Consider the following 8,101-nt stretch of genomic DNA (forward strand, 5'->3'; position numbering starts at 1 on the left):
AAAACACAGTCCTCCTTGCAAAAAAGGAAAGTGAATCCTAAAAACGGGGAAAATTTGTAGTTCCTTCAAGGAACAAAATATCTCCTGAGCTTTGGAAAGTAGGCATGTCGGCACCTGTGTATTCCCAGCTGACAACTCCTGCTGTAGCAGGATTGATGACTGATAACCCTGTTCTCCCCGCGCTGGGCAGGTGTTGGTGGGGTGTTGTATTGCAGCTGGAAACAGCCACGGCTGTCTGTGGCTTTACAGAGAGCAAAACATTAAACAGTAATCCCCCTCCAGAAAGCAGATTATTCTTACAGACTTCATGGCTTTGATGGCAATCGTGGCTAGAGCTGGTCAAGTGTGTTGTGTGCTAAAGGTTTTATGTTTGACCGCAGGAAATGTCTGTGCCCTTGAACACATTCTCAGTTTTCATCGGGTTAGTCTGGAAGGTCCCCTGAAGAGAATGTCTGATGTAATGAAACCTCTTGTCTGTCTGAAAACTGGGGCAAAAACTGCTGTGTTTTGGCTTGCAGGGAGGTGGACTGGTTTTCCTTGGCAAGCATCCTTTTCCTGCTCCTGTTTGCCCCATGGATGGTGGATTACTTCTTCACCATGTCCTGTGAGCAGTGCCAGTGCTCTCTGACTGATCCCCTCAGGGACTTGCTCCCAGGGAGCACACATCTGTCTGACATCTGGAACAAGACTCCTATGCTGACCCACCAGGCTTCTGGCATCTATTGCCTTTGGATGGCTTTCCAGGTACATGATTGAGTTCTGAACTGATGAAGGGTCTGGTTTTTCAAACAGCTCTTGGATGAATCCTTTTGCACCAAGGGTAGCGGAATGTAACCCTGGCCTTTCCTCTTTGGTGTTTCTCACTTTGCATGGCTTTGGAATCCAGGTGAAGCTTATGGACTGGAAAAATAGATGGGTAGGGAATATACACCAGTATCCCTTGTGTGATGTAATCCTTGATGAAGTTACTCTAGAAAAACAATACTCATTTGTTTTAAATTCATACCCAAGAAAGCACTGCAGAAGGGCTGATATTTTCTAGAGACAGGCAGCCAAAAGAAGGCTGTCAAATGAAATAGGACTTCTATGTGTGAAATACCTTCAAGCTTACCAAACCACTCCATTTTTTTTCCAAGTTGGAAAACACTTCTAACAGAGATGAATCTCAAAATAAAAGGATAAGGACCTGAATCTAGTTCCCAATATTCCTGCACCCTGAGAAAACTGAGCCTCATAAAGCCTAATGGTTACAGCAGAGCCTAAGATAACCTTCAGAAAAGTGAGGTCATTTCAGGAGCACTTGCTTGAGCTTCTGTATATTAATAAAAAGCTGTATGAATGTAGTGTCTCTAAACAGTCCATTTTTTCTTCCTATTTTAGGTGTAGTGAATAAATATGAACTCAGTGGACTTCAAGGCTGGATCATTACTCACGTGCTTTGGTTTGCAAATGCCTATGACTTCCACTTCTTCTGCCCCACCATCATTTTTGACAACTGGATTCCTCTGCTGTGGTGTGCCAATATCCTGCGATCTCCACTTCCCACATTTGCAATGATGAAAGGCTCCTTCTTCCCTACCAATGCCAAAGACTGGTATGTGACTTTGAGTAATGAGAGAATAGTGGTTCTTAAATAGTTAAATGAAGAGTTGACCTATAACTTGAAGGACTGGCACAAATATGTAAGCTAAGATTTGACTGTGGTTCTTTGCTTCATTAGCACCGTCCTCCATGTTTCATACATGTGATGGCAGTGGCAGCATCCCAGATACCTCCATCCTATAAATGGAGTTATAATTAGACTGTTGAAAAGTGTAAACAAAGAGTAAAGTAGGACACTTGTGAAATTCTGAAATTTATCTCTATTAATGTAATGCTAGGGTTGGGTCAGTTTGTGTTGTCTTGCACAACCTTCCGTGGGTTTATGATTTTTATTGTCACTACATCAAATTAATCTGAAATGTCTAGTCAGAATAGTACTTGCCTGTACTTGTATGTAACTGTGTACTTTTCTATTTTTTCCTGCTTTCCAGCAAATTCACTGGCAACTTCTTTTCCACTACATGCTGGGCATTGACTTTAACCCTGGAATAGGAAGGTGGTTTTGATTTCAAGCTCTTCTTCAATGGACGCCCTGGGATTGTAGGCTGGACTCTCCTTTCCTCTGCTGCCAAAGTACAGGAGCTGCATGGCCAAGTGACAAACTCCATGATCCTTGTCAATGTCCTTCAGGTAAACGCAGAGGAGGAAATGAAGAAAGCAGTTTGAAAATTACCTCCTATTAAAATAGGCAAAAACCTCCTTCACGGAAATTAAACTTAGACAGGAAATGAAAGTGGCCTGAAGAAGCTCATTCAGTGCTGAAGTAGTGGGACTTCTTTGGACACTTGTGTTGGTTTCCTTGGACACTTGTGTTCCTTCAGAGAGCCACTGGAAACACTACTGTTGACTCAGTGCCACCAGTGCCTTGGTCATGTCCGCACCAGATTTCAGTGGAAACTTAAGAAATGCTTTTCTGAGCTTCTGTTCTGGACACAGGCACAGCCTGATCTTGAATGCCAATGAAACAAAGACAAATTCCGTGGCTTTAGTTGCAGCAAGATTGGGTGGATTTTCTCTGAGGGCAGCACTACGCCTGACTTTGTGTGTGTGTGTGAGACAGGCAGAAGTCCAAATGCCTGCACACCTCAGAATAGTCCATGTGGTGCTGTGCTTTCTACTGAGGAGACCCCAAGGTAATAAATACAGGGAAGAGTTTGGCTCCGAGACCCTTTCAGCTGTGCAACTTTCTGCGGGCAATGCGGGGACACACGACCCCCCCAAACTCCGGGTGGAGATGGACTGGGGGATCCCAGCTGGGCCCAAGGCCACGGGGAGGGGCTGCGGCCACCGGCAGCTCAGGAGCTCTGTGGCAAAGGGGGGACACGACCCCCAGGGCCCCCCCTTTACCTTCTCCCGCAGGTAGAAACCGAGCCCCAGCGCCAGGAAGACGAAACGCAACACGAAGTCCCTTGACCCTCACCAGGATCTTGCTGCGGACGGTGTCCTGTGGCATCTCTGGGGGGAGCCAGGGGGGTCAGGACCCCCAAAACCTCCCAGAGACCACCCAGGACCCCACAAACCCTGTCCTGGTCTCCCCCAACCCACCCAGAACCCTCTGAAACCTCTTCCCAGTCCCTTCTGTGTTAGTTGGTTTGAATCCACGCCTGGAACAAAGACAAGTACAGCAGTCCTTCAAACACTACAAGAAATCTTTTATTGCAGTGAGAATAAAAAAACTTCTAGCAAAGAGAATCCAAAGCTAAAATAGAATACAAAAACACTACTTTATCAGTTGGCATTCATACAATACTATGAACAGCCTCTATTACAGCATGAGCTAGTAAAAAGGGAACTAAAGGGATCCAAGAAAAAGGATATAAAATGTTTGCTTTCCCTGTTGCTTCCTATCAATAAACTGTGCTCACCTGCACAGGCAGGCCAGGCCTACCAGGGTCTGCAGGGGCTGGTGGGTGCCCGTGCTTGGCGGGTGTCCCCGCGGAACAGCGCAGTGTGGATGGAAGGATGAGCATCGCTCCACCCAGCAGTGCCGACACCCCATTCCATCAGCTCTACGTTACACTACATAGGGCCAGGATGCAGTATAAGGTGGTGCTTGAGAGGCAGCCAAACAAATGCCTGTTCATCACCTCATGGCAACAGTCTGTGTGTGCATACAGACGTGCATTGCGTCTGTAGGGCAAGGGGCCAACAACCCCTGCCCAGATCATCTTCCTCTCCCCATCACCTTCCTCAGCCCTCTGGATGACCTCTACCATTGTGTTTTAAGGGGATTTGTATCTAACTTGCAGAATGTAGCCAAGCCAAGGAAGAATTCAGCTGTGATAATAAGGGACATGCAGTAAACTTTGCTAAAAGTACAATGAGCCTTACCGTCAACTTGTGCAAAAAAGTTACATTGTACAATACTTTGGCTGGTTTCACATGCGAATACAATCACTTTCTTACCCCTCTGTGTTCCATTGATCATCTAAATCAAAAGTATCCCCCTTACGCCTGGCAATGGATTTGTTCAGTGCCAGTATCACAGCCTTGTTCCCCTGGCTGCCAGCCCAGGGCCTTGTGACGTCCCAGCCTTTGTGGAACAGCGCGGGGGCTGAAAACTGTCAACGCTCCGTCCCCGTGCACAGAGCCTGGGCAGAACTTGGCCGGCAGGGACGGCAGAGACTGTGCAGAGGGGTCAACTCGTCCCACAGCAGCACGGTGCCCAGCCAGGGCATCTCCTGGCTCCTCAGGCTCTCTGTGCTCCTGCTCTTGCCTGGCACACTCGAGCCTTGCAGTCATCCCACAGGTGCCATTGCTGATAACCGGGGTTTTCCTTGGATAGAGCCTTGCCATCAAAGGGAGGAGCGGCTGGAGACAGGGCAAGGAGGGGGGTCAGGCTGGTGAGATGGTGCCGGCGGACCGTGAGCCCAAAGCCGGCAAGGCCTGGGACCAACAGGGTGTCAGGAGACAACTGGGAGGCCCTAGGGAGGAGGAAAGCTGGGCAGGCCCCAAGGCTCCTGGGCCTCTCCCTTGCCAGCCCTTTGCCCAAGGCCCCGAGGCAGAGGTGGGTGTGCATCCGTTCTTGCAGTTCTGGCAGGTGCTTCTTGTCAGAGGTCAAGAAGCTTCTGCAGCTTGTAGACAGAGAGAAGATGCTGAATAGCATCTGTAATTCAGGAGGAAACAGTTTGTGACCTGCTGAGCCACTTGGATCCTCACAAGTCTATGGGACCCGAAGGGATTCACCCAAGGGCGATGAGGGAGCTGGCAGAAGAGCTCACCAAGCCGCTCTCCCTCATTTACCAACAATCCTGGCTCACTGGGGAGGTCCCAGATGATTGGAAGTTGGGGAATGACACACTGATCCACAAAAAGGGCCAGAAGGAGGACCTGGGAAACTCCAGACCTGTCAGCCTGACCTCAGTGCCTGGCAAGGTTACAGAGCAGATCATCCTGAGTGCAATCACACAGCACCTACAGGATGGACAAGGGATCAGAGCCAGCCAGCAAAGGTTTAGGAAGGGCAGGTCATGTCTGACCAACCTGATCTCCTTTTACGATCAAGTGACTCGATTGGTGGATAAGGGGAAGGCTGTAGATGTGTCTTCCTGGACTTCGGCAAGGCCTTGGACACCGTCTCCCATAGCATAGAAAAAGCTGGCAGTCCAGGGCTTGGACAGGTGCACTTTTTGCTGGGTTAAGAACTGCCGGATGGCTGGGCCCAGAGAGTGATGGTGAACAGGGCTGCATCCAGTTGGTGGCCGGTCACTAGTGGTGTCCCCTAGGGATCAGTGTTGGGCCCAGTTCTGTTTAATATCTCTATTGATGATTTAGATGAGGGAATTGAGTCCACCATTTCCAAATTTGCAGAGGATACCAAGCTTGGGGGGAAGTGTCGATGAGCTGGAAGGCAGGAGGGCTCTGCAGAGGGACCTTGACAGACTGGAGAGTTTGGCTGATGCCAGCGGGATGAGGTTCAACAAGGCCAAGTGCCCAGTCATGCACTTTGACCACAACAACCCCCTGCAGCAGGGCACAGAGTGACTGGAGAGCATCCAGGCAGAAAGGGACCTGGGAGTTTGGATCGACAGGAAGCTGAACATGAGCCAGCAGCGTACCCAGGTGGCCAAGAAGGCCAGTGACATCCTTGCCTGGACCAGGAACAGTGTGGCCAACAGGTCCAAGGAAGTGATTACTTCCCCTGGACTCAGCACTAATGAGACCACCCCTCGAGTTGTGTGTCCAGTTCAGGCCCCTCAGGAAGGGTGTCAAGGTACTGGAGCAGGTCCAGAGAAGAGCAAGCAGGCTGGTGAAGGGACTGGAGCACAGGTCCTATGAGGAGAGGCTGAGGGAGCTGGGGTTGTTTAGTGTGGAGAAGAGGAGGCTCAGAGGAGACCTCATCACACTCTACAGCTACCTGATAGGAGGTTGTAGCCAGGTGGGGGTTGGTCTCCTCTCCCAGGCAGCTATCAACAAGACAAGAGGGCATGGTCTTAAGCTCTGCCAAATGAGGTTGAGGCTAGATATTAGGAAGAAATTCTCTGAGGAGAGGGTAATCAATCATTTCACTGGGCAGCTCAGGAAAGTGGTGAATTCTCTGTACCAGCAGGATTTTTAGATAAGACTGGATGTGGCACTTAGTGCCAGGCTCTAGTAAGCAGAGTGGTAGGGGATCAAGATATCGACTTGATGATCTCAGAGGTTTTTTCCAATCCAGCGGATGCTCTGATTCTGTGATTCATTGTGTGACCGACCTTTTGTTCTTTCTTTTGAGGTCGGATTCAAGCGGTCGATTGGGCTGTCAGAATTAAAGGGCAGACAAGCAAGGTGAGAATATTCCGGCCAGTCTGAATGCAAAGATATTTATGGCGAGCTGTATCATTGGTGAATCTAAGCGTATACCTTGTCGTTTGTTTTTTTCCAGTGATACACAAGGTGACAAGAGTCAGCAGAATGGGAAGGAGGTCCTTGCAGTAAGAGGTGAGTGAAAAAGAATGTTGCACTCTGAGGGGATCCGTCTGTATGTTCCTTTGCCTCTGTGATTTCTTTGCAGTGCCCATCCGTATTCCCAGAGGAGCAGACCACGGGCTGAGGAGCCGAGCGACAAGGTCAGGTGCTTTGGCGTTGGCCTTGTGGGCGATGGCAGGGACTTGAGGGCTGGGCATTTAAGCATTCCGCTCTTCTCTTTGGAGGTGCCAACCCGGTAACCTTTGGAAAGAAATGAGCGTCCCAGGTGAGTCGGGGAGGTATCGAGGAGGAGCAGGGGCCCAGGGAAGTGTCAGAAATGCCACTGAAAGTTTTTTTTCCCTGTTGCAGGTGTACCATGCAGTGGGAGCTGCAAGCTCTGCACCTCTTGCTGGAGGCAGTGACTTGAGGACTTGGGTGCACTTAGGAGAGGGTGAGTGTGGGAATGGTTGGGGTTTGGCCGATGTGATGCTAAAGTCCTGCACTGATTTTGGTTTCCTTTCTTGGAGCTGACAAAGAGAAGAACCCAGGGACTACAGGAAGCCCTGAGCCAGCTGAAGGCACATGCTTTTGGAAGGTGGATGGACTGGCTCGTCTCTCTGCAAGATAAGTGGGGGCTCTGAGACAGAGAGAGGATGAGATTCCCGTAGAGGCTTGGGAATGACTGGGAGGGCTTTTGAAATTAGTGTAAGGAAGGGGATAGTGTTAGGGTTAACAAGGGTTAGGGTTAGAGTTAGGGTTAGGATTTAGGGTTTGGGTTAGAGTTAGAGTTAGGTTTAGAGTTTTTTTTACGTTTCCATCTAGGATTCAGAAAGGGGGAAGATACCTGCCAGTACAAAGGTGCTTTGCACGGGAAACTCTTGCTCTTTGTGTAGTGCACCAACTTCTCTTGAGAGAGAGTGACTCAAGGCTTTCTTTCCTCTTTTAGTGGTCCCAGCATGGGGGTGGCACAGCAAGCCCCTCCTCCCTCACTCTGTGCCTCAGTTTCCCCACCCTGAGCAGCTCTTGGGGACCCGAGAGGTGGCATCATCCTGCCCCAGCACCACCCCCTCGAATTCCTCTGAGCCACCAAGCTAGGGGGGCCCAACGGACACGACCCCCCCAGTCCCTGTACCCCGGGGACACAGGGGGCTCCCCGCAGACCCCGCTCAGCCCATCAGTCTCAGCCCATGGAGCCAACCTGGTCCTCCATGTCCTGGCAGAGCCTGGGGAGCGCCGGGCTGGGGACACGAACCCGAGGGTGGGGACACGACACTGTCACACGGAGGAGGGGACAGGAAGCCAAAGCCCCACTACCCTCCTCACTCTTCTGACCTCTCACCCCCTTTTCCCAACGGTTTAGGGGGGTGTGCTGGGTGCCATGCTGAAGGGCAAGTGCCCTCCCAAAAGCCCCCAAACATCCCCGGCATCCCCAGTGATGTCACCACTGTCCCTGTGATGTCACTGGTGTTGCCAATGATGTCACAACTGTCCAGTTGGTGTCCTCACAGTCCCTGTCACATCACCAGACAGTTGTGATGTCACTGGTCTCCAGTGATGTCACTACTGTCCCATGAGATGTCATCACTGTCCCATGTGATGTCACTGCTGTCCC

At 50.4% G+C, this 8,101-nt stretch overlaps 1 long non-coding RNA gene across 1 annotated transcript; it reads left to right on the plus strand.

Moving 5' to 3' along the window:
• The first annotated feature begins 286 nt into the window (after nt 1–286).
• Nucleotides 287–2,454, plus strand: LOC126646262 (uncharacterized). Its single transcript, XR_007630253.1, has 3 exons — nt 287–744; nt 1,381–1,594; nt 2,034–2,454. It is a non-coding gene; the product is annotated as an uncharacterized LOC126646262 (long non-coding RNA).
• The last annotated feature ends 5,647 nt before the right edge of the window (nt 2,455–8,101 follow it).

Source organism: Myiozetetes cayanensis, unplaced genomic scaffold (genome assembly GCF_022539395.1).
Source record: "Myiozetetes cayanensis isolate MyiCay16 unplaced genomic scaffold, myiCay2020 scf34, whole genome shotgun sequence".
NCBI lineage: Eukaryota > Metazoa > Chordata > Aves > Passeriformes > Tyrannidae > Myiozetetes > Myiozetetes cayanensis.